The 26939-nt window shown below is 39.2% G+C and overlaps 2 long non-coding RNA genes across 2 annotated transcripts in view; both read left to right on the top strand.

Annotated features, from left to right (window-relative positions):
* The window catches only part of LOC147822286 (uncharacterized), a 40657-nt gene extending 33156 nt beyond the window's left edge, over positions 1 to 7501 (top strand). The window contains exon 4 of the long non-coding RNA XR_015445895.1: positions 7169 to 7501. This is a non-coding gene — a long non-coding RNA (uncharacterized LOC147822286). The remainder of the gene's footprint in view (positions 1 to 7168) is intronic.
* A 17-nt stretch (positions 7502 to 7518) lies between these two features.
* LOC147822285 (uncharacterized) lies at positions 7519 to 26619 on the top strand. The gene is made up of 3 exons (XR_015445896.1): positions 7519 to 7798; positions 18204 to 18340; positions 23915 to 26619. It is a non-coding gene; the product is annotated as an uncharacterized LOC147822285 (long non-coding RNA).
* The last annotated feature ends 320 nt before the right edge of the window (positions 26620 to 26939 follow it).

Raw genomic sequence — 26939 nt, 5'->3', positions numbered from 1 at the left:
CTTTATTCCTTTTATTTCTTTCTCTTTTCTAATTGCTACGGCTAATGTTTCCATAACTATATTGAACAGGAGTGGTGATAGTGGGCATCCTTGTCTTGTTCCTGATTTTAGCGTGAAAGTGTTCAGTTTTCGACCATTTAGTATGATGTTGGCTGTTGGTTTTTCATAGATAGCCTTAATCAGGTTGAGATAAAGACCTTCTTTTCCAATTTTCTGTAGGTTTTTTTTTTTTTTTTATCATGAATAGGTGTTGGATTTTGTCAGATGCCTTTTCTTTATCTATTGAGATGATCATATGGTTTTTGTCCTTGACTCTGTTAATATAGTGTATTATATTTATTGATTTATGTATGTTGAACCATCTTTGCATTCCTGGGATAAATCTGACTTGGTCAGGGTGTATGATCTTCTTGACAACCCTCTGTATTCTGTTTGCCAGTATCTTGTTGAGGATCTTTGCATCTATGTTCTTTAGGGAGACTAGCCTGTAGTTCTGTCTTTTGGTTGGGTCTTTCCCTGGTTTTGGAATCAAAGTAAAGCTTGCTTCCAGCAATGAATGTGGAAGTATTGCTTCCCTTTCAATTTCATTGATGATTTTAAAGATTAATAGTGATAGTTCTTTAAATGTCTTGTAGAATTCAGCAGTGAAGCCATCAGGACGTTGGCTTTTCTTTGTTGGTAAATTTTTTATTACATTTTCAATTTCACTCATTGTAATTGGGTTGTTTAGAATTTCTATATCTTCTTCATTTAACTTTGGCAATTTGTATATATCTAGGAATCTATCTATTTCTTCTGTGTTTTCCATTTTATTAGAGTACATGTTCTCGAAGTAGGTATTGATGATCCTCTGGACTTCTGCTGGCTCTGTTGTGATTTCACCTTTTTCATTCTTAATTGCATGTATTTGAGCCTTTTCTTTCCTTTTTTTTGATAATGTTGGCTAAAGGTTCATCGATTTTATTTATTCTTTTGAAAAACCAACTCTTTGATACATTGATTTTTTTGTATTATTCTCTTAGTTTCCATTGCATTGATTTCTGCTCTGATCTTTATCATTTCCTCTCTTGTACAAGCTTTGGGTTTGTTATGCTCTTCTTTTTCTAGGAGCTTGAGGTTCTGCATGACGTTGTTTGAGTTCTCTCTGTTTTCATAATATGGGCATTCACTGCTATGAATTTCCTGCTTAGAACTGCTTTCATTGTGTCCCATAGATTCATGTATGTTCTACTGGCATTATCATTTACTTGTAGAAACTGTCTAATTTCTTCTTTAATTTCCCCTGTGACCCATTGGTTGTTCAGGAGGGTGTTATTCAATTTCCATGTGTTTGTGGGAGTTTTGTGGTTTCTTATGTTATTGATCTCCAATTTTATTGCACTATGGCCTGATGATATACAGGGAGTAACTTCAATTCTTTTACATTTACTTAAACATGTCCTATGAGTTAGCATGTGGTCTATTTTGGAGAATGACCTGTGTGCAGCTGAAAAGAATGTATATTCTTATTTTGTAGGGTGGAACACTCTCTGAACATCTCTTAAGTCCATTTGTTCAATAGCTTGGTTCAGTTCTAGAATTTTGTTGTTGATTTTTTTTCTAGATGATTTGTCTGTTTGTGATAGAGGGGTGTTGAGGTCCCCCACTACAATTGTATTAGTAGTTATTTGGTTTTTCATGTCCATTAATATTTGTTTTGTATAGTTGGGAGCATTCACATTTGGTGCATATATGTTTAGGATTGTCATCTCTTCCTCTTGGATTGTTCCCTTCACATCTTTGTCTCTCTTAAGTAGTTTTGGTTTGAAATCTATTTTGTCTGCAAATAAGATCACTACCCCTGCTTTTTTTTGGTTTCTATCACATGGAGAACTATTTTCCATCCTTTTGCTTTCAGTCTGTGAATTTCTTTTTGAATTAGGTGTGTTTCCTGTACACAGCATATTGTTGGATTTTGCTTCTTAATCCATTCTGCCATTCTATTTCTTTTGATTGGTGAATTGAGGCCATTAACATTGATGGCTATAATTGATAGATATTGACTCATCCTTGTCGTGATGTTTTATTGTTGTTGGCTCTTTTTTGAATTTTTCCCCCTTTCCCTTTAGCTTCTTGCCTTGCCTGGTGGCTTCCCTCTGTTGGGCCTCATGGAGCAGTGACCTTCATTGTCTTTTTCTAGGATACTGTTTAGAATTGTTTGGAGTGCTGGTTTGGTGTTCATGAAATTTCTCAGGTGTTCTTTGTCATGGAAGTATCTAATTTTCCCATCGATTTTGAAAGATAATTTTGCAGGATACAACAGTCTAGGTTGGAAATTATTTTCTTTTAGGGCTTGAAATACTTAACTCCAGGCTCTCCTCGGCTTGAGGGTTTGTGTTGAAAAGTCTGCTGTGATTCTGATGGGCTTTTCTTTGTAGGTGATTTGTTTCTTTTCTCTAACTGCTTGTAGGATTTTGTTCTTCTGTTGGGTTTCTGGGATCTTGACTATTATATGTCTAGGTGTACATTTTTATTGATCGTGGCTAGTTGGAGTTCTATATGCCTCACTTATCTATATGTCCAATTCTCCACCTCTGTCTGGGAAGTTTTCTACTATTACTTCTGTGAACAGTTTTTAAATGTCAATTGTGCTTTCTCCTGCTTTTTCGTGGACTCCTATCAGTCTTATGCTTTTCTTCTTTGCATCATCTAGCAGCTGCTGGATTGCTTTCTTGTGGTCCTTTACTATTTTGAAGAAATCTCTCTTTTCATGTTCATTAACCACAATCCTGTTTTCTATATCTGATATTCTATCTTCACATTCCCTTAATCTGCTGTGAATACTTTCAATGGAGTTTTTAATCTCCTGGATATCTGTTTGAATCTGTTTCATGATTCCCTTTCTTTTTTTCTTTTTCTTTATTAGTACCAGGGATCAAACTCATGTCCTTGAGCTTGTGCAGCAGGCAGTGAAACCACTGAGCTAAATCCCTGGCCCTCCATTTCTTTCTTTCTTTCTTTCTTTTTTTTTTGGCAATATGTAGAAAGTGGTTTTATTATAGGGATGGCAGTGTTGGTTCACCATTGGAAGACCCACCCCCAAAAGCAATCATTTTAACAGAGGAAAGGAGAAAGCCATATGATCCTGTCACTAGTTGGAGAAAGAGTATTGGACTAAATTCCACAGTTGTTCATGGTAAAAGCTATCAGGAGACTAGAAGTAGAACAGAACCTTCTCAACAGATTAAAGACATGTACTCCATACTTCCAACAAAAACTCCTTGTATGAATGGAGATGATACAATGCTTTCTCCCTAAGGTGGGGAACAAGGGCATATATGCCTACTCTTCATCTGTCCATATTAGACTTTGAAACATAGGTCTAAACCAAAATAATCTGGTAGTAAAATGACACGACAAGAACAGGATTGGCATGGCAGAAGCAAAATCTTTATATGTAGATGAAATAATCAGCTACAGAGAAAATACTAAGAAATCTCTAGGAGCCCCTAGAACTTGTACTTGAATTTAGCAGGATTAGAAAACACAAGGTATATATAAAAATTCAGGTCTCTGTATACTTGCTATCAATGAAGAACTGGATATTGAAATTTAAAAGTTATGTAGGAGTACAAAGGACCCAGAAAAGACAAAAACAGTGTTGGAGGATGTTCAGCACCCAATTTTAAGACTTCTTCTAAAGCTACAGTAATCAAGGCAGTGTTGGTGTAAGGAAAGAGATATAGATCATTTGAATAAAACAGAGAATCTAGGAATAGAACCACACATATATGGTCCATTGAGTTTTGAAAGATTATTTAACATTAGCATTTTATAGACTATAAACGTGATTCAACAACCCAGGAAGAGATAGTGTCTTCAGCAAATGGCACTAGAACACCTGGTATCCGTATATAAAAAATTAACCTCAAGCTTTTTTTTCCATACATGAAAATAACTTGAAAGGATCTATGAACCTAAATAAGAAAGCCTTAAAGTACAAAACATTAAGAAGAAATTATAAGGGAAAATATTTATGAATTCATGGTAGGCAAGAACTACCTAGGATACAAAAAAAATGATGTATAAAAGAAAAAAAATTGATAAATGAGATTCCATCAAAATTTAGAACTTTAAATGACATTATTAAAATGAAAAGTAGTCCTTAAACATATTTACAATGCATATAACCTATGACCAGAATATATAAAGAATTCTTAGAGCTCATTAATAGACAACCCAATTAAAATGTAGACATAAGAAGATGATAAATAGCCAGTATAGCACAAGGAATGGTGTGCAATTCTAGAAACAGAAAAATACTAATCAGTACAATAATAAGATTGAATTAGACACTCATTAGGGAGATGAAGTCAAAAGTTTTAAAAGCCTTGTCATGACTTTTTCTTTTTGTTGGATTCTCCCCCTTTGCGTTTAATTTGTCACACCCAATGGATTCATTCTGCTGGGTTTCCTGGGGTTGTGATCCTCATTGTCTTTTCCTAGGGTATTGTCTAACATTTTTTGGAGTGGTGGTTTGGTATTCATGAAGTTCCTGAGGTGCTCTTTATCATGAAAGTATCTTATTTCTCCATCAATTTTGAAAGATACTTTTGCAGGGTGTATCAATCTGGGTTGGAGGCTGTTTTCCTTTAGGGTTTGAAATACATCACTCCATCCTCTTGCCTTGAGGGTTTGCATTGAGAAGTCTGCTGTGATCCTGATGGGCTTTCCTTTGTACATGATTTGTTTCTTTTCTCTCACTGCTTGTAGAATTTTGGTCTTCTGTTGGATTTCTGGAATCCTAACTATTACATGCCTATGTGTAGATTTTTTTTTGATTAAGGCTAGTTGGAGTCCTATATGCCTCACTTATATGCATGTCAAGTTCTTTTGCCCTCCTTGGGAAGTTTTCTGCCATCACTTCTGTGAAGAGTTTTTTTTATGTCATCTGCACTCTTTCCTCTTTCTTCATTGACTCTGATCAGTCTTATGTTATTCGTCTTTGCATCGTCTAGCAGGTGCTGGATTGATTTCTCATGTTCCCTTACAATTTTAAAGCAATTTTTCTTTTCCTCCTCACTAATTGCAATCTTATCTTCTATATGTGAAATTCTATCCTCACATTTGTTCATTGTGCTGTGCAGACTTTCGATGGAGTTTTTAATCTCTTGGAAATCTGTTTGTATCTGTTTTATGGATTCCATTTGTTTCTTATGTTGGGATTCCATCATGTTCCTCAGATACTCTATTTTTTTATCTGTGTCCTCTCTAGATTTATTAATCATGTCTTGCACCATGAGCAAAATCCTTGCTGTTACTTGAGTAATTATTTCTGATTTCATTTTTCCCAGATCCTCTTTTGTTGCCAGTTCAGAGAGTCCAGGTGGTTGAGTATCAGATTGTTCCATCTTATTTCTCTTTGGGGTTGCTGTAGGTGATCTGGAAGTCTGTTTTTGAGGCTTGTTTATATGTCTTCTCATTTTCTCATTTCCACGGGGGGGGGTTGCTTTTGGCACCCATGCAGCTCACCTTCTCTGCCCTAGGATGGCCGTGGGGGAGCTTCCTTCCGCGTGCTGGGACTGGCTGAGCTTCACTGCCCTAGGAGCCTGGGATGGAGGCGGGGAGTTTCCTTCCAGGTGCTGGGACCAGCTGAGCTTCTCTGCCCTAGCAGCCTGGTATTGAGGCAGGGAGCTTCCTTCCGGGTGCTGGGACCAGCTGAGCTGCACTGCCCTAGGAGCCTGGGATGGAGGCGGGGGAGTTTCCTTCTGGGTGCTAGGACCAGCTCACCTTCTTGGCCGTAGGACCCTCCATTTCTTTCTTATGTTGGGTGATCATGGTTTCCATTTATTTCTTATGCTGGCCATTCATGGCTTCCAGCATGGTTCTGAGCTCATCTATTTTTCTTTATCTGTATCTGTTCTAGAGCCTCTAATCATGTCTTTCACTCTGCTCACCATCTCTGTAATTATGTGGGAAATTATTTCTGTTTTGAATTTTTCTAGACCCTTATTTATCTGTTTTGTTACTTCCTGTGCTATCAGTTCAGGGTGTCTATGTGGTTGATTACCAGACTTTTCCACATCGATTCCCCCAGAATTTGGTTTTGGTGGGATGGAAGTTTGAGTTTGTGCCTTGCTTAAATGTCTTTTCATTTTTGTTTTTGGTACTGTCCTTGGTTTAATTCCTGGGTTGATACTTTGAAATTGCTTATTGTAAGTATCTTTGTTGCTTGTATTTAGAACACTTATGGAATGATTGCTTCTCAGAGTTGTCTTCCAGATACAGCTGGTCTTTAGGTTTTTAGTCTCTAATGACTCTGAGGCTGTCTCATTTTCATTATACCAGGAAGGACAACTGATTAGATCAATCACAACACCTTAGCCCAAGTGATATAATTAGCAACACAATACCATCAAGTACCTCTTAGAAAATGACAATTTGTAGTAGTTATTAATCTATCACCTTTAACTGTGTGAATTAAATCAAAATTGAGGACCAACTCAATATATTTTTATAGTAAATAAACTCTTCAATATAGCAACTTTACCCTTTGGGATAGGGAGTTAGAAGGAGTTGGGGAGGGAGGAATAGAAAGGTAGAAGGATAGGGGAAGGTTAGCAGTGAGGCAGAGTACACAGGAAGATCATGCAAACTCTAAGAAGCTGTTGAAGATAGGAGGAAAAGACAGAATGAAAGAACAAAGATGAGAACAGAACAACCTAATAGCAATAGGGAGGCTAGAAACTGTATTTGCTTTCCTTTAAAACTAATGAAAAATCAAGAGAAGGAAAAAGAGAAGAAAAGAGAAATAAAGAAGAAATCTGAATTAGGGCAGCAGGAACAAAAAGGGAGATAAAGAATAATGTGGAACAGTGAGAGAGAAAGAGAGAGAGAGAGGAGAAAAGAAAGAAAAAAGAAGAGAAAAACAAAAATTTGAAAAGAGTAGAAAAAGAAAAAAGAAAAATTTAAAATTAAAAATAAGAACAAAAAATTTTTTTGAAAATAGCAAATAGCAAATGAAAATGAAGGGTCTCTTTCAGGGTATGTCTCTGCTGTCACAATAGCCAACATGGGCAGCAGTGTGCAGATATTAGTCAATGAGTCTCAGCAAGTCAGTAGCAGACCTATGAGATTCAGGTAGATTTCTGGCTGCAAGTCCTCAGTTGAGCTCCCTGTCTTCTTGCAGGGTTGAACTCTGCAAGGTTCTGGAGGTTCCAGCTGCCCTTCCCCTGAAGATGGTCCAGGTTCTGATGGGAGGTGATGATCCCTTCGACTTCCAAGTATGGTGATCTGGTGTGCCTTTGTTGCAGTGATTCTCTTCACTTTTCCAGTGGACTTCAGTTTTCATCAAGGAGCCTGAGAGAGGCCCTCTCTCTGTTGTTCACTTCTGCTCTATTTTCTGGAGCTCAGGACAATGGCCTTTATGACCCCCTGTGCCTCTGTAGTGTGGAACCAAGTAGTGGCAAAGCCAGGGGGCCAGAGGCTGGGGGAGGGGGGCACTGCAGGCTCCCGCCCAGTTTAAGCTGGTGGCTGGGGGGCAGGGTGAGGGCAGGATGGAATGGGGCTCCACAAGGCCGCGAAGGTTCTCACTGTCTGCTGGCTGGTTGCTCATCTCTGTCTTTTTAGGCATCCACATTCCAATGGAGACATTGGTAGCATACAACAGCGCAGAAAGCACACAACTATTATGATAGGAAAAGAGACCATTCACTAGGGGCTCCACCCTAGGCTGAGGATGTTGACCAAGGACACACAGCCAGTGAGAATTAAGCTCCAATCACCTACCTTTTGTGACTGGGGTCTTAATTGATTTGTGGTAAGTACGGGAAGATGTGAACACCTTTCTAAGTAAGTTGGAATCAAGCATTTGAAGAGGCAACAATTTCCTGGACCAGTGACCATGACTGTAGAAAAAATCCCCAGGTAAATAGCAGTGCAGTCTGAATACTTGAGTGTAGGTTGTGTCTAACTGGCATTAGGAAAGGGACTCCCAGCCCAGATGTAGTACTAAGTACTAAGTACATGTAAGTACTAAGTACATGTAAACCAATCATAGAATCTCAGAAGCATGTGTGCTTTCATCTAACCAAGTGATCCAGGGCTGTGGGGCATTAGGAAGTGAATTGTGTGGAGATGGGACAGGGGCAGGCGTGCGGCATTCTCTCAGTAGGTATAAAATGAACTTGCCTAGGAAACCATCTCTGATCTCAGAAACTTAGATTTTTTTTTTTGTGGTATTAGAGACTGAACCCAGGAGCTCCACACTGAGTTATTCCCAGCCCTTTAAATTTTTTTTTGTTTTTTATTTTGAGACAGAGTCTCACTAAATTGCTAAATTGCTCAGGCTAGACTTGAACTTTCAGTCCTCCTGCCTCAGCCTCTCAGCACTCTGGAATTATAGATATGTGCCACCACACCCAGCTTTAGAATTTTTATGGAGAAGATAGACCTGAAATTTGTTAACAATGCCAGGGATTTAGCTCAGTCTGCAAACACAAGGTCCTGAGTTCGATCCTTGGTACAAAAAAAAAAAAAAGAAAACCCACAAAAAACCAACCCCCCCCAAACCCCACAAAAAACCAAAACAACCCCCCCCCCAAATGATTATTCACTCATCCATTTATGTGTTAGCCTTTTGTTGCTGTGACAAAATATCAGAGAAAAACAATTCAAAGGATGACAGATTTATTTTGGCTCATAGTTTCAGTCCATGGTTTGCTGGCTCCATTGCTTTTAGGCCTGTTGGATAAAATATACCCTTCAAAGTCACACCCCTCAGTGATCTACCTTTTCCAAATAGGCCCCACCTCCTATTAGGCCGTTCTGCTATGAGTTTATCAATGGATTAATCCATTGATGAAGTTAGTGCTCTCATTATCCAATCATGTCTCTAGGTTCTGCCTCTGAATATTGCTGTATTGGGGATCAATTTTCAATATATGAGATTTGGGGATGCTTCATATTTAGATATAACAATATATTAATTCATGCAACATTAATATTGCTTTTTGAGCATGGATTTTGAGCTAAGGCACTAGGGTAGGTTTTGGAGATTGAAAAAAAATCAAGACATGGTATGTCCCTTTAAGTTTGAGGGTGAGGAGTTAGCACATGGGTGGCATTTCTAATATATACTGAGTGTACTGTGAGAGTTATGCTTGGGGCCCTACAGGAAGAGCAAGGAGCAGGGGCAGAGGCACCTCATGCCAGTAGGGCAGTGTCAGGAAGAAAATTTCCCTGGCAGAGAGGCAATTTAGATAAGACAGAGGGTGGTTTAGTGAGGGATTCTTTTTCCTTACAGGGAAAGAGTGTCCCATCCCAGAAGATTCTGAGCCATAGAGTGGCCTTGTCAGACTACATGTGAGATAAATCATGGGGAAGCAGGATGAGGGATGGCTTTGAAGGGTCAGTCTACAGGATGCCATGCTGCATAGGAGGCTGATGAAGGGCAGTGCTTGCTGGTAACTGGGAAAAAAACTTCCTGGGAGCCCCAAGGAAAAACTCTTGATTCTGATTTAGAGGGCAGGCTTCACCCAGGAGCTACTGGGAAAGGTGGGGATTGAGGGTGAGGGCGTACCCCAGGCAGAGAACTCATGTATGACCAAGGACATAAATGCAAATGATGTGCTTGGCTTACTTCAAGCTTCTGCTTGTTAGTAGACAGCTATTAGGGTAGCTGCAAAGCACTCTGTCACCTGACCAGATCCAGAGGGGTGGGCCCCTGGTAGAGGTGTGTACAATGTGTGACAGTTAAGCTGGCTTGTCAACTTGATTGGCTTGAGAGCCATCTAGGGGATTAGTAAACCATACTTCTGAGTGTGTCTGGGTGGTTCCTGCAGGCATAACCTTGGGTGCTGTGGTCTCTGGCCTCTTCCTCTCTGGCTCTGTGCCCCTGCTCTGGTTCTGGCTGTCATGAAATGAGCAGCTTTGCACCACCGCGCCCTTCTTCCATGATGTTTCTGCCTTGGAGCCAGCTGATCACGGACTGGATCCTCTGAAACAATGGGACAAATAAACCTCTCCTTTAAATTGTGTGCGGCAAGTATTTTATCCCAGCAATAGGAAAGCTAATACACCATGGGATACAGGATCCCTGGCCCAGCTATGGACCATGGGAGGACATCTGTCCCACACTGGCCTGTAAGACTCTTTCTCTTGAGACTGAAACAGAGAAATCCAAAAGTTGAGAATGGGTGCTGATCCCCAGTGAGGGTAGAGCACCAGAGGAAAGCACTTGGATCCCCTGCTATGGGCCTCAAGCTGTCAGGATTCTCTTTTCTGAACCCCAATTATTCAACTCTCCTTAAAATTCTCTGTCCTGCCAAAAAATTCCATTTTTCCCCATTAAGTGGTATTTTGTTTTTCTATAACCAAAATTTCATGAACTAATAATATGCTTTTCAAGGACAATTTCCTATTCACCTGTGCTGACATGGGCTGGGTATGCTGGGCTTTAGTATCCCATAGGACCTGGTTATTCCAGGGTATGATGTAAGCATGCCCATACTGGAGTAGAGTGGAGAACAAAGGCAGAAAAAGAAGCCATGGTGGGCCTGATCTCACCATGGTACCCACCCTTCAATGAATGTGACTAGACTCTGGTAGGACCTGAATTTGAGTGACCTGTCAGCTGATGATGATCCATTTGCATGCATATCATCTTGTTCTTATTTCTAAAAATACTTTCCAGAATGCATTTTAGAAATTCTTTTTGGTCGGGGGCAATATTAGCTCCTCCCCTTGACTCAGCAGAAAGCTAGGAACAACATGCACTTTGGATGCATTATAAATTTAATTAATTTGCACAGAATCTTTCAGTTGCTTTCTCTCTGATATGAACAAAATCCACATATTTCTATGGTTTCCTTCCTCTGTTCAGTTACATTAATCAGGCTGTCAGTTTATTATGGATTTTAGTACCTTTTTTCCCTTCAAATTTGAGTCCAAATTAATTTAGTTTTCATTTCAACAGTGTTTAAAAATAGAGCAAAATTATTTTGACTGGCACACAATCAAGCATCTAAATGTTTAAGGAGTTTGTCACAGTGGTCTAGGTTTTTTTTTTTTTTCTCTTGCCTTAGATGAAATATGGCTGTGATTCATTTTGTCTTGCAGCAAGGTGAGTCAGCCTCAGTCTCCTCCATAATAATCCATTTTACTTAACACTCTTGGTTGATTGGCCTACCAATCTCTAAAATATATCAGCCTGTCCTTGAGGTTGGCCTCAGCAAATGTGTCCTCATGGAGGAAAGGTTAGTTACACCCTTTTTATTTGGTTGTTGAAAAGCGTAATACCAGAGCCCCTCATCCCAAGACACTGGGAGCCATTATTTAATACTGCTCCGAAGAGTTGATGTCTTCAATCCAAGTGCTGCCCTTGGGCTATGCTGCCCCTCTTCCATGTGACAGTGGTGGGCACAGTGCTCTCACAGTAGTGTTGCTGGCATGAGTCCAAATTTGCTGAGTGCCCAATTGGGTCTAGAGGTTAAAGACATGAACTTTGGAGTCAGGCTGGGTTGCTGGTCTCTTACTGGCTATGTGATGTTGGGCTGCCTCTTAACTTCTTTTACAAGCTTCTAGTTCCTTATCTGTAAAATAAGGGTAATAAAGATCTATCCCTTAGGGTGAAGATCAAGGGAGATGACATGTGGAAAGCACTTAGCATAAAATACATGCTACTCTCCACTAATAGTAGCTACTACTGTCTTGAACACTACTTGCTCTAGGAAGGATGTTGGATGTTGAATGTCTCCCAAAGGCCCTTATGGAAAAGGTTTAGTCCTCAGGCTGGTGCTGTTGGGAGGTGGTGAAACTTTTAGAAAGTGGAGCTTAGTGGGAGGTCCTGCAGTTATTAGGAGTTTTCCCTTAAAGGGGATTGTAGGATCCTGACCCCTTCCTCTTCTTTTGCTTCCTGGCCCTGAGATGACCAGATTGTTCTGCCATGTGCTCCCTACCATTGCTATCCAGCACTGCCATTGGAGTCTGCACAATCTTGGACTGGAATCTCTAAAGCCACGAACCAAAATAAACCTTTTGGCTGTATAAGTTAATTATCTCAGGTATTTTGTGATAGTGGCAGAACACTGATGAAGACACCTCCTCGTATGGGCTCCTGATTTCTAAGATTTCTGTTGCTTGTCTGGCCTGAACTTGTTGATTTACTGTTTTAAAAAAGAAGTGCCTATTAGGTGCTGGTTACTTAGTTGGACACATCTTACTTACACTGGTTTCATTTTCACAGCAGCCTTGGGAGGAAATTTCTCTTACTCCCATTTGACACAGGAGGCCCCTGAGACTCAGAGGTTGAATTAAGACACACAGCTAAGCAGAGACAGGATCAGGAATTAGTTCTGGTATTTGCTAGTTACTTGGGTCTTTTATTTTTATTTAAATTTTGAAGGTCTTAAACCACATTAGACCCAATTCTACAGATACTGCTTTGAGGAACCAAGGATAATATTTCTTTTAAATTCCCACAGTACCAGGAATAACTGATAAATAATTGTTGATTGGTCTCCTAAAAGGCCTTGATATTAGACAGCTGACCAGTCTTATGACAAGCTTTTCTCTTCGAAAACCTGCATATCCATGAGTTGGCTGCAGGACACAGGGATGAAAGCGAGTATTGTGTTTGAGGATAGGACTGGGCATCAAGTCTATAACTCTGGAAACCTGCTTTGCCGGTAACAGTGAACATGAGTCAAGTTCATAGCTAAGGTTCTTAATACTTTTTAACCTACTGTGCCCTCTATACACAGAGACAGGCAGTCAGCATGAATTAAATGAGCCCCAATCAATCCCTACCTCTTAATATTTGGTCACTGCACAGAAGTGGGTTACCAGGTACAGAAGATTAACAGGTCTGGATTATCTGCCCAGGCAGATTAGCTGGTCCAAGGTGGAGCAGCTGAGTATCCTTCAGCTGAGTGGAGATCATTGTAGGTCAGGGCAGTGGAAAGTTGCTGCAAAGTGGAGGTCTTGAGAGAGTTCTGTTCTCTGTTGTGTTTCATGAATGCATTAATCTGCTCAAGCTATCATAGCAAGGTGTCACAACCTGGTGGTTTAAACAATAGGAATGCATTGTCTTGCACTTCTGGAGGCTAGACGTCCAAGGTCAAGGGGTTGGTAGGATTGGTGTCTTCTGAGGCTTCTCTTGTTGGGTTGTAGATGACTGTCTTCTTCTTGTGTCCTCACATGGTCATTCTTCTGTGTATGTTTGTGTCCTAATCTCCTCTTATGAAGACACTAGTCTTACTGGATTTGAACCCACCCATGTGACCTCATTTTAACTTAATCATCTCTTCAAAGACTCTACCTACAAATACAGTCAGCTTCAGAATATGAATTTAGGGGAATACAAGTGAGCCTGCATTAGTGATATTCATTGTTATACAAATAGGTCTTTTCATAGATACACAGGCAATCACAATGACATTTGGTATTATCAAAGGCATTTCATCATGGCTGATGAGCTATAAAAAGGGGGTGGGTCCATAAAATTTGACTTGGGGGCCAGTGTGACACAGTGCAATGAGGTGGGAGCGAGCTGAACACTGACAGATTGATAGTGTAGCAGGGAGTAGTTATTGTAGCGGCTGTAGTTATTATTTATAACAGGTATATACATACACTATATATCATATTTAAATTAGTGTATATATAGGGACTATAGTATACCTATATATGTATGTGTACATATAATACATATAAAGTGGCTGGCTATAGTATATATACTATATATATGTGTGTGTGTGTATGTGTATATACAGTATATATGCAGTAGTATGTACAGTATGCTGTAGTAGCTACAGTAGCAGCTGTAGCTACACAGTTCCCAGTCCCTGAGGACACCTTTTTTTCTGATCACAGAAAAATCATGTCTATATCCTAGACATGACTTTGCATCACTTCTAACTTCTCAGTGTTGTAGCCTCTTTAAAGCTTTTCATCCACCAAGTTCACCTCATTTTACAGTAATCACAGGCCCCAGGAAAAGCACAGATTGGATTAGCACACGGCACCGTTATTTCAGCACCCTGGGGATTCACAGCTGTGAAAAGCTGGTTCAGCCTCACTCACTTTCTTTAAATCAGCAATGACCTAAACAAATGTACCCTAATGCCCACAAAATTTAGCTGGAGTCAGTGCTCTGAAAACTGAAAGGTACCAGACAGAATGAAAATTTTATGGCTCCTGACAGCTGAAGCTGCAAGCCAGAATTTATTGATTTGTCTGTGTAGCCCTTCAAAGCTCAAATTTCTTACAGATATCACCAAATTGTTTAAATGCAAATGGTATAGCCTTTTCAATCTCCCTAGAGTTTAACTTTATCATGAGATTGAAGTTTGTGGGTCCATTTCTCATCTAACATTTTCAAGGCAAGCTTCACTGCAACGCAGTGGATTTTTTGGAGTTCCTACGAGGAGTAAGCTACAATGTGGAACTTCTAAGGAATTCCTTGAGGAATTTACTGACTAGCAAAGGAGAAGTCATAGTTCCCAGCAGGCCATGACAGGCACTCAGAAGAAGCTAGGAGGAAGTGTGATGTAAGCAGATGGAAAAGAATTTAATTCTGATATGGCATGGGGGAATAATCAATCAAGTATCATTTCTTTCTGGAAAGGATGTGGGAAATAGGTCTTCTCAGACTTTATTTCTTTCTTTGTTTGAAATTGGTCTTTGGAATGGGAGATTGTGGGAGTTTGGGGAGGAGAGTACACCCAGAGGAAACACTTTGACTTTATACTTGAGAGCAATGTAATGCAGGAAAGGAAAATAGGACCTTGTGAGGCAAAGGTGCATACAGATGTCAAAATGATAATGAGCTGAAGTGAGGCAGGAATCCCCGGTGAATGGGTTGGTTTTGGGGGGCTTCTCAAAGAGTCAGATTCCACCCTCCACTTAACACAGAACAGGGGCCAAGTGAAGTGGTACAAAGGGAATATTGGCTGAAACACGGTGGTTAGAAATAACATATTGGCCAGAATGGTGAACTGAATATGACTGTTTTTCCAGATACTGGTGTTTTTATTTTACCGGATGGGAAGTTCTCCAATTTTTTTGTGTTATTAAGCATTTTTGCTAATTTTCTGGATTATGGAAGATTTTAGGTAGTTTTAGATTTTATTGCTTTTGTTATATTTTATCTCCAATTTGCTTTTAGCCAATTGTGACTCTCTTACTTTCTGGTCAACATTTTCATAAATTCTTAAAATTTTGCATTTAGCTATCAGTGAAAGGTTCATCTTTAAAAAACTGATTAAAAATATATGTTTCTAGTCAGTTGTTCAAGTTTTTGCACCATTGTAAAACTCTTGATTGCATGTAAGAGTAATCTTGACCACTTTTAAAGTTGCTACTATTTTTCATTGTTAGTTCACTTTCAATTAATAGGAAAACAACTGTCCCAGTTTGTCTAGGACTGAGGGAGTTTCCTGGAACATGGAAACTTCAGTACCCAAACTGCAAAGTCCTGGGCAAACCAAGATGCTATCATCCTCCATGGCAATGCCTGATGTGGCAGAGATGGCTGGTGTCCCCTACACATTGTGGTCCATTCTTGCCCAGCTCAGAACACATTTCCTAGCCCTCCATTCATCTAAGTGCAGTCACTTGACAGTTTTTGTTAATGGTCGCAATGTGAGAATCGATGCAGACGCAAACATGCTTTCTTTACATTCTTTTATATGACCTGGATATCAACACCCAAGGCAACCTTGGGGATGCCAACTATTGAAAACGCAGGGCTCCTGGTGACCTGGGCTCACAAATAACTGCATGTGGTCTAGGACCCCACTGTCCATCATGCCACCACGGGACTTCATACAAGCAAGAAATAAGCTTTTATTGGGTTAAACCGCTGAGATGTTAAGGTCTGTTCCAGAAATCAGTGTTACAATTAATATATCCAACCTTTTAAGGTATATTTTTTTAAACATTTTAATTATATGTTGTTATATAATAAAAAGGCTAAAGAGGTAAAAACATATTGGTTTTCCCATTCCATGAATTTCTATAGCCACTATATGATGTTTGCTATTAGATTTGAAGCGACAGTGAAAAAACTGAGACTTCCCAAAGTAGATTCAGGCTTAGTCTGGATATAGGCAGAGAATATTCAGAAAAGAAGAAGCATCCATGTCCAGGACGAAAGGCCCTCTGCTGATTTCCTGTCAGAGAGGGGCTGGACTGAAGGAAGGATATGAAATCACTAATGGCAATAGTTTTCCTTCCATTCTACCCATAACATAATGAATTTTTCTTCCAAGATCACAAAAACTGTGTTATGCTTGTAGACTCCAAATCTAGAATTTCACTAGAAAGCTAAGCTGGGCTGGCAGCTCCTTGAACAGCAAGAACATCCACTTCAATTTCACTTACATTTTAAAAAATCTGGGAATAATAATGCTTACCTATATGAATTAAATAAGAGAATGTATTTTAAAATGCTTTGTAATACCTGGAACTTAGTAGATTCTTGTAAATCTTATTTTACCTTCTTCCATTGCAAAAACAATAGCATTAATATTTTCACTTCTATTCACATGATTCTAGAGTTCTAGGGTAGCATATCAGTTTATGTCTTCTGAGAAGCAGTCGTTGAGATGGATTAAACATGTAGGGGATTCACTGGGCAGATTTCCATGAGGAATAAAGGAGATGGAGCAGGAAGAGAGAGGGCCCTCTGATTGTGATGCTGGTTTGACACCTGGGAGAGAAGAGCAGGAAAGAGGCAGAAGGGGTAGGAAGAGCTTGAGAATTTGGGGTAACTGTGCCAAAGTCTATTCCTATGCCAAAGGCCAGGAAAAGGGGAGCCTCAGAGCGAAGACTGCCCCTTAGAGGATCTTTCCCTGGGCAGGAATGGTCCGCTCCAAAACCCTACTGTGTCCAGTTATCATCTGAGAGTAGCCCAAGGAAAGCATAGCCTCCCACGAGGTGCCTCACAAACTGAGAAGGCAGCAGCTGACCACCAACTATAGGGCCTGCAGCAGGTGTTGGTGGAAAGGAGAACTGAATTGTGCATTTCCTTAGTCGCCAGTGATAGAAGGGCAGGTTTTTTTTTCTCTCAAATGCACCAAAAAAACCAACAACCACTACCTTTACTGTTACTGTCTGTAGAGGTTTTCTCATACAGTTCAGGTCACAGCTAAAAACCAAACCTCCAGTAGCTGAACAAAACCTACTGGTGCAAAGTCCTGCTATGACAGATTGGATTTTGCATTCCAGCTGAGAGGTGGAAAAAGTCTCCCACATAATAAAATGTACTGCTTTAAGCAGTACAGCAGCATGCTTGAGAATTCAGGGCTGCTCGGCAAATGCTGGGTTACTTCCAAGTCTTCCAGATGAAACTGCAAAGTGTGTCACAGTGAAGGTTCTATTGCCGAATGAATTAAGTCTGGTAATTAATTCTCCACTTTTAAGATGTAGAATGAGAAATTCACTGGCGCCTGGAGCACGTCGGGAGAATGACAACACTCAAGCATTAGCAGAGAGAGACTTAAGGAGATTTTGGGGGAAACCTATTTTTGTTTTCCAAGCCCTAAAGAGACAAAGGTTTAAAAGAGAGTTAATAGGGGATTTAGAGACTCAGGCTTTGTTTCCAGCATTTTTGCTAGCTCCAGTTACTGGACTGATTTGGATGTCAATCTTTAGAATAAAAAAGGGAATCACCCTGTGCTGCTAGTTCTAATCTTCACACAGGAGACTGAGAGTTCAAATTTTAAATTAATAGTTTGGTGGTGTGGGCCTGAAGTTCGCATAATTTGTGTATGTGTGTGTGTGTGGGGGGTGGGGTGGCGGCGGGGTGCTTTTACGAAAACGATAGATGATATTAAAACAAATTGGGTAGGGCCGGGGATTTAGCTCAGTGGTTCCACCACTTGCCTCGCAAGTGCAAGGTCCCGAGTTCAATCCCCAGTACCAAACAACAACAACAACAACGCCCCCCCCCCAAAAAAAACAAAACCCAAAACAAACTGGGTAAGAAGATGAATACTTTGAGAAAAGAAATCACAACAAATTGCAGGTTAGGAATATGTGACAAGTAGGACAAAATTCACAAAACCCAGAAAAACAACCTAATACTGTATTTTATTGAACTAAATACCTGAAATGCTTCTGTAATATGTTTACCTTACAGTTTTAAGTTGTGTACTTTCTGACCTTAAAAAATTTTTTTCTTTACTTTGAACTTATTTTTATTTTCAATTTTTTGACTCTAGGCATGGAACCCAGAGCCTGGTAAATGCTAAGAAGACACTCTACCACTGAGATACACTCTGGCTCCTGATCAACTTTTTTCTTTTTTCAATAACAATGATTTTATGATATCATTTTTTTTTGTAAAGAGTCTATAAAGGTAATTCAAGCTTCTACCATGGTTGACCAAAACCCCTTTTTAAAAAAATTGATAGGATGCATACAATACATGACATCATATCCTGAAGTACAACTTGTGTTTTATATTACCACCTGTAGGTTTGTTTGTTACAGACATGGAAATCCTCATAAAGTCTATTTTATGTAGTTCTCATAGGAAAGGAAAAGGACGATATGCATGATATGCTTGCAATTAGAGAAATTTTGTTTTGACTTGGATCTATGAGAACTGTCAAAAGTGAAATCAGATCAAGTCAGGAAAAAATTAATACTTTATTGTCATCACAAAAATTTAGACAGATTTTGGTTAGAGCTTGGGGGTGTAGCTCAGTGGCAGAGGGCTTGCCTAGCATGTGCAAGTTATGGCACAGCTTGTAGAGCACAAAGGAGGATGTATTCTGACTTTATTGTATGACTGGATGTTATACATTAACTTATTTATTAGGCCAAGCAGAGCCTTTTAAACTGATTTGTCTCCAGCAGACTGGTTTAATTTCACTGAATAATGCTGACATGGAGGTAAAGCTTACATTTTGTGTTTATGATTAGAGATGATGTTTCAAGGCAATCAGGATGGCTTAAATTTTGATTACATGGTTATGGGCCATTGGCTGTAGGTATATCTAAATTGTAGCCTCCAGTTTTATTTGTCTTTAATGAAACTGAAATCTCTGCTCACACGTTTGGGATTGGAAGGATCTAGTTTGAAACATTTCAAATCTTGTCTCTACTCTACCATTCAAGTACTTGTGATGCATGTGCCTTCAGCTACTGGCATGACCCTGCCCTGCATCTTCAGATAAGAAGCTGAATACCCCAGTGCTGGCTGAGAGGGGCTTTCCGGGAAGCCATTCTTAGCACTGGACACCAGCAATAATTTAACTGTGCATGGAAGGGATTGCAAAAGAACACACTAATTTAAGTGTATCTCATGGCTTAACTCCCCCTTAGTGGGGTCCCCAAAGTACTATATGCTCTATATTCCAATCAAAGGAAATGAATGAGCAAGAAATTGAAGTCGAAAGTATTAACAATTTGTGGTTAAAATATCTTCCTTTTACAAATTTATCAAAATATGTGACTTCAGGAACACATGTTGTCAGGCAAGGAACGTGAGGGGCCTTTCTCAGTAAATCCACCTCTGCTGAGAGTCCAAGGAAAATGGCTGTGTATGAATGAGATGCACCAGTTTTGAAATGAGACTAAAATCTGAGACACTGATGTGCAGAGTGTTCTCTTGTGCTACATGATGCCCCCAAAACTTACTAAAAGTTTGACTGAGAAAATGAAAGTGTGGATTTAGGTGTTCTGTGAGCAGAGGAGGTACCCAGATTTTTGAGGACTCAAAAACAATAAAATCCCAAATGATACATTCTCTTTCTAGATACAATCTTTAATTTATATTTTAATTTTAGAAAAGGTATTATATTTATATGGTTGCAAAGTTAAAAAGGCATAAAAGAACGCACACTGAAAATATCTGTGTGTCCAACATCCAGTTCCATGACCTGGAGTCAGCCAATAGCGCTGATTTCTTGTGATACAGTTCTCTTCATGCAAACGATCATGTTTATATATAGTCCTATTTATTTTCACAAGTTTTCACTATAGATTTATTTGTGTTACGGTCTTTTTTCTTTTTAAAACAATGAATGCAAACATGGTACTGACACCATTCTACTCCTCTTCTCATTTAATAATATATATGAAAAATTGTTCTTCATCATATAAATCTTCCTAATTTTTTGTTTTCAGCTGCATAATAATCCATTGTCGGAATTCATTTAACTTTAATGGATATTTGGTTCATTTGTCATTTTTCCTATATAAACAGTGCTTCAGTGCATGCATTCTTTCCCATATGTGAGAAATATAATGAGATCACCTTGGGCATAAATTCTTTGAATTGGAATAGATATGTAGAGGGAATGCGCGGCTTTCATCTGATATTGCTAAGCTGGCATCCATGAAGATTGCACTGGTGTGTTCTAAGCTGCAGTGGGTAATGGTGCTTCTTTTCATCCTTGCCAAATAAAGTTACTCTTACAACTTTTAATCTCTCCCAGTCCATCAGATAAAAAATGGCATCTAAGTGAGATTTTTCAATGTGCATTTCTTTCATTATGAATGCATCTCTCTGACCTTCCTTCCATTGTCACATTTGTCTCTCTTTCTTCTTCCACTTTTGAAGCCCCTTGTGATTAAATGGGGCTCCTAGCAACTTTCCGGTCAGCTGATTAGCAACATTAATTTCATCTGCAGTGGGGACCGTCTCAAGATTGTTTTTCTCATCTGTGTGCTGCCCTCTTTTCTTTACCCTCTTGATTTTTGTTATAGATTTGTATGTGCTCTTTGTGTATGAGAGAGATTAGCCCTTTGTTTGAGTCGTGGATTACACATGACCCTCCCCTAAAGTTTGTCATTTGGATTTGACTTTGCTTGTGATCATTCCTATAATAAAAACTTAAAATCTTAAGTTTTATGTAACAGAACTTATCTGCCTTTTTTTTGGTTTTGGACTTTTGTACCATACAGGGGTCTTCTTCTCTCTGGGGTTATAAAAGAATTCTCCTGTGATGTCTTCTAACTTTATTGTTTCATTTTAGTTTGTATATTTACATATTTGAACCGCTTGGAGTTTATTTTGGTGTAAGATATGACGTATGGCTCCAACTCTGGTTTTTTCACATAATCCTTCAGTTAATTCAGTATCATCTTTTTTACATTTATTTGAAATTCCATCTTTATTATTATGTGGTCAATTTGTCCACTAAAAAATATCCTATTAGTATTTACTTGGAGTCATGCTAAATTTATGGACTAACTTAGGGAGACATGATACTGGCTGTGTGACTATAGTAGGTTTTTCTGTTTCTCCAAGTTTTCTTTTTTTTTCCTGATTTTTCCTAGTACAAACAATATAAGCAGGTCTATAGAATAAATTCTTTGAATTGGAATTGTTACTGTTAAATAGTGATTTAAAAATTTCATATATATATATATATATATATATACACATATATATCTTGTAAATATTTTGTTATGCTTATTCCTAGGAATTTTTTTATTGCTGTCACTGTAGACAGTCATTTCTTCTACTTTTTTTCTAAGTATTCTTTGATTGTGTCCTTGAAGGCTATTGACTTCTATACTTTGTGATTTCTCTTCTTATTTAATTCTTTTTTTTTGTAATAGTTTTTCATTGGAGTCTCTTAGTTTGTCTATATGAACAACTTTATAACTTAAATATAATTATAATTTTTTCTTCTTCCTTCCAATTTTTATGCCTCCAGCTTCCTTCTAATGGTTGATTGCATGGACTAGTACCTCAGAACTAAGTTAAATAATTGAAGGGATGATGGACATTGCTGATATTTTGCTTCTGTCCTCCCTGGGAATATTTTTAGTAGTTCCCTGGTAAGCTGATCTTTGGGCCTAGAGGAAGAGAATGAGTTGTTTCATTATTTTAAAGAAGTATAGATCTATTTATTTTTATTTTTTGTGGTAATGGGGATTGGATCAAGGTCCTTCACACAAAGTAGATCCCAAGCCCATTTTTTATTTTTGGATGGGTTCTCACTAAGTTGCTAAGTTGTCCAAGATTGTCTTGAACTTACAATCTCTGACTTCAGCCTCCCAGAGTGCTGAAATTACAGGTATGCACCACCATGATCAAATTACATGTATTATATCAAGAGTTTATATCAAGAGCTGGGCATAGTGGCACATGCCTATAGTCCCAATTGGAGGCTGAGCCAGGAGGTTTGCTTGAATTGCAGGTGTTGGATATTTTGTCCTGGTAATGGGGACGCTAATATCCCCCCACAGTCCTGTTGGTGAGAAAATTATACTTGCTCAGGGAGAAGAATGTCATGGGGCACAAAGGAAAGAAGTTGTGGAATATGGTCTGTAAGTTCCCCATTTCTATTGTAACAAATCATTACAGACTTAGTGGCTTAAAACATGCAACTTTATTATCTCACAGTTCTGTAGAAGCCTGAAATGGGTCCTACTGGGCTAAAATTGAGGCGCTGTCTGGGTTGTGTTTCTCTCAGAATGCGCAGTGGGCCATTATCCTGGAGGAGCTGCTGGGTCCCAGCAATTGCACTTGGAAGGCTATTTGGTGCTTAGACCACATGTCCTCGGGCTACATGAAGGGACAAGCTGGCTTCTGTCAGCTTCCCAAGGAAATTGTCTTTGCAGAGTCCTTGAAAACAAAGAGTGCAACAGTGAAGCATGATAGAGTTCAGGGTCAAGTGCTGTCACTGCAAACTCCATGAGGTGGTATGTGGTTTTAGTGGCACCCAAGTTTGCTTGTGTTTAATATTGCTTGACATAGACTGCTGACTGGGGTTGATTTTGTTTTTTTTTGTTGTTGCTACTTGGAGCGTTTTATTATAATTGTTCTTGCAGGAAAGGGTATTTACAGTGATGCTTTGAACTATGCTTTTTTTTAATAAAAAAAATCTCAGTATCTATGTCACTTATGAGACAGCCTGGTGACAGTGTGTTTTAAGTGCTTTATTATTGCTTTCAGACTTTTTCCCTTCTTTTGTTTCACAGTTTTGGCATTTGGGAAGAAGAGTCCCTGGGTTGCACATGGAGAGAATAATAGTCCATATACTGTCAAACTTGATAATCTTGTACTGTTTAATTTGTTGTCAGTATCAAAGGTCTAGAAGTTGTTAAATATTTTATTAATTGTCTAAATTTTGGAGGATTTGTAATACCTCACTAAACAGAGAAAGAAAATCTTACTATCTTTTCATTTGTCCCGTCAGAACACATAAAGAAGTAAATAATAGCCTCTTAGGCTACTTTTAAGTCTTATTTACCCAGATGATGAAAGGTCCCAGTTTTCATCAGGATTTGAGTTCTTGCTTTGTGGGTATTGACTTCTGCTGGTGTATGTGGTGTTTTCTTGCACAATGTCTCTGACTGGAAGATCTTGGCGCAGAGATTGGGTGTAGGATATACTACCTTTCTCAATCAAAAAATTTACAAAACACTGCCACTTGCTATATATGCATTGAGCTTCAGCATTTATAAAACACCATTATAATACAATATCTCACAGAGACCATGCAAGTGGAGGAAACTGCTCAGTGCTCCTGGGGAGTACTAGTGCATATTAATATGTATGTGCCTACATCTCTATAGCATTTGCATGATGATTTATAATTTACAAAACACTCTTACAAATATATCCACTTAAAGAGAGGGAACTACTTAATGCCTCTGCTCCCTTGGGTATAAATATTAAATTGGGCTTAATAGCACCAGGATTGCTTCCTCTGTTAAATTAGATCCTTTACTTAAAATTTGGACACCAACAGATTTGTTGCTTCCCCAAGGATCACTGATTTGTACTGGGAAGGATGGCATTATTCTGCTATTACTACCTTCCTTATGAGCTCTTTCCAAGTTTTACCTTGATGTTGTCATGGTTTCTCAGTGAGCATAGAAATTAAAGCCATGGCTCTTTCATAAGATGACATTGCTGTGCCACAATTTCCTGTCCAATGCTTTTATTTTTCTTTTTGCATTTTTCAAGCTACAGGTAAGTGGCCATTCGCTTTGGACACCAGTGAGCACTAAGTGAGTCAAAATGCCTGGTGGAGAGCTGCACCTGCCACAGCCACCATTCTCTAATTTAATTATATTTTGGGAACTCAGTTTTCCTGCATGGTAAGTTGTGTCTTTTCTCAGCATTTCTCTTTTATGTCATTATGGTTTGATAGAGATTGAAAGGTCTGCTCATATTCCTCTGCCTCCTGGCTGCTTATTGAAAGTGCTTGGCTGCATGGGACTATTTTTTCTTCTTGACACCTGCTCTCCACTCAGAGGCCAGTCAGTCTGCATACCATGGAATCAGTGATAACAGTAATGAGGGAACAAAGAACTGTTCAAATATATGTTTCTCAGTAAAACACCTTCTGATTTACTCTTGAAATAATTGACTAATTTTAAGGAAATCTGATGTCATATCTCAAGAGATGCCTTAAACTATACTTATGGTTAGTCTTAAAATCTCCCTCAATATCCATTTTTTGTTTTCTTCCTTTCAGCAATAGACCTGATTGAATTTTAGCTAGACATGTAGCTTCCAGCTCCAAACTACTATTCCCAGCCTCCCTCGCAGCCATGTGACTGACTTTGAGCCAATAGGATATGAGGGGGTGCAATATATAGGCACCTTCTGGGTATCTAAAGAGATGTCCCTTGGCTTCTCTCCTTCATCTTCCCCCTACCTGGGAAAAGGCAAAGACTGGAGCCACCTTGCAAGCCACATGTTGAGAGCTATGGAGCTTCCCTACAGCCTCCCTCCACTTGCCTGAGACCACCCACCTATAGACTGCTCTGTTGAGACAATGTGTTTAATATGAGTACAGTATTAAAAAGTACTCCCTTCATTGTTTTAGAATACAGACAATTCCAGTGAAAGCTGTAAAGGTGAAGGTAGACGTTATAATTACAAATGATTGTAACTGATCTCTCTCTTCATCCTCTCCATTTTCCAACCCATTCTTAAATGCTTGTCAAGGAGAGGCCAGTATGCTGCTTAAAAATCTTATGCTGGCTCCCCAGGTGCCTTAGATCCAAACCTTTATCCTGGCCAAGGATCTAGCATGAAGCTATATCAGAATTTATTTTGGCTGAAAACTATACACTTCCTGACTCAAAATAATTTAAATATTAAGGCTTTGGCCTTTTCTCATAGTAAGGAATATCAAGGGAGGTGTTTCCTGGGCTTGTTTACTAGCTCAGTGTTGTCAAGGTCCTGCCTTACCTTTGCCTTCAGTTCTCTTGGACTTTCCCCATAGTTATAAGGTGGCTGCAACAGTTCCAAGCCTCATGTCTTCTCACCTATCCACATGCAAGAAGGACAAAGGAACTTTTCTTTTTCTTCTTACTCAGGGAGGAGAATCTTTCCCAGAAATCCCTGGCCTTTTTTCAAGTCCTTCTGCCCAGACACAGGTCATATACCTATGCTGTGGTTGCAAGTTGGTTGAGGAAGTAAGGGTGTCTTGTGGAAGAAAAGCTCTGCCTGTGACCCACGGAGGAGCATGCATGAGTACAGAACAGGCAGCTGAGTGTGTGGCCAAAAATTTCACATACTTCCCTGAAACAAATACGACTGTGAGTTGAGATATAAAAATTTTATTCTCTGTGACCATAAAGCCCATTACAAACATTCCTTTTGAATGATTATTATTAATTTATTAGCACACAAATTACCAAAGCAACATACAGTATACATTTTAATAAAATAACAAAATGAAACAAATAAATTTAATTTATTAGAAATATCTTCCTTAATGTTATGAAAACATGTACATTGGAAGAATTTTTTTTTTGTTGGAATGTGTTTTAGTTTATAACTAGATATCCTCCCAAACTTCATGCAGTCATAGGTAGGCTTTTTTTGGTACTAGGGATCAAACTCGGGTCCTTGCGCTTTCAAGACAGGTGGTATAGGTGGGCTTTTGATAGGTGATTGGCTGACTTGCTGTTAGGAGATGGGATACAGTCTGACAGAAGAGGTGGGTCAGTGTGGGCATGACTTGGAAGGGTATATCTGCCTTCCTGGCTCCTCCCTTAAGGCTATCTTCTTTCTGTCCACCATGAGATAAGCAGCTTTACTCCACCCAGGCCCTTCCACCATGCTTCCAACCATGCAAAGACTAAAACTTCTAAAATGTGAGCCAAAATAAACCTTTCCACCTTTCAGTTGAGGTATCAGATGTTTTGTCCCAATGATGAGGAAAGTGACTAAGATAGAATGGAATAGGGTTAGTGTCTTTGCATTCTCATTTTTATGTTGTGTGTTTAGGCATTGAGTACTCTTTGTTACAAAAATAAGTTGATAGGAGTGGAAGGTATTTTATAATAGCAAGGTTGATCCTTGGACCCTTTTTGAGTTATGTGATGAAATGTACATGCTGATCTATAGCAAGAATTAAATAGAAGCTGTGGGATGGGTGGGAGGCATGCCTTTCTCTCGTGAAGTGGGGACAGGCAATTGGAACAGGAGAAATGAGAAGGAAGACTCCTCCAACACCTCCTCCAAAGGGCATGCTCAGAAGATTGGTTATAGGAAGAGGTCAGAGGAAAAGTGAGGGCAGAAAATTGCCCCAAACCATTCATTCCCAGTATTTTCCTCTTAGAAAGTCATTGCAGACCCCACTGCTACATGGACCCTCAGATTGTGAGGATCAAGTGAACTATCACCGGTGAAGGTTTTTGTATGCTCTGAAGAACATGACAAATGTCATTGATAATATATTCTCTGTTGGAGATATATATATATATATATATATATTTGGTTTTCAGTATGGTGACTATAGCCTACCAATTGAAAAAAGGCTCAAAGTACTTCATGTTTTAAGTCCTGAAAACTGCCCACTATCAGATAAGCCTGCTTTCCACTTGCCTCTATGAAATACATATAAAAGAAGGTTGGAGGGAGGGAGTGGGAGACTACCTTTTGGGAGGAGTGCTGATCAGGGGTGGAGATGAGGTTAGGTTCATGGAGGAGGGTGCTTCCTCTCCTCTGGCTAGATGTCTCCTCCTTATGG

This window comes from Heterocephalus glaber, unplaced genomic scaffold (assembly GCF_053883595.1).
Source record: "Heterocephalus glaber isolate CG9 unplaced genomic scaffold, H.glaber_assembly_v1.0 deba00001666, whole genome shotgun sequence".
Lineage (NCBI taxonomy): Eukaryota > Metazoa > Chordata > Mammalia > Rodentia > Bathyergidae > Heterocephalus > Heterocephalus glaber.
The sequence above is the reverse complement of the archived record's forward strand: the minus strand, read 5'-3'. Positions and strand labels throughout refer to the sequence as shown.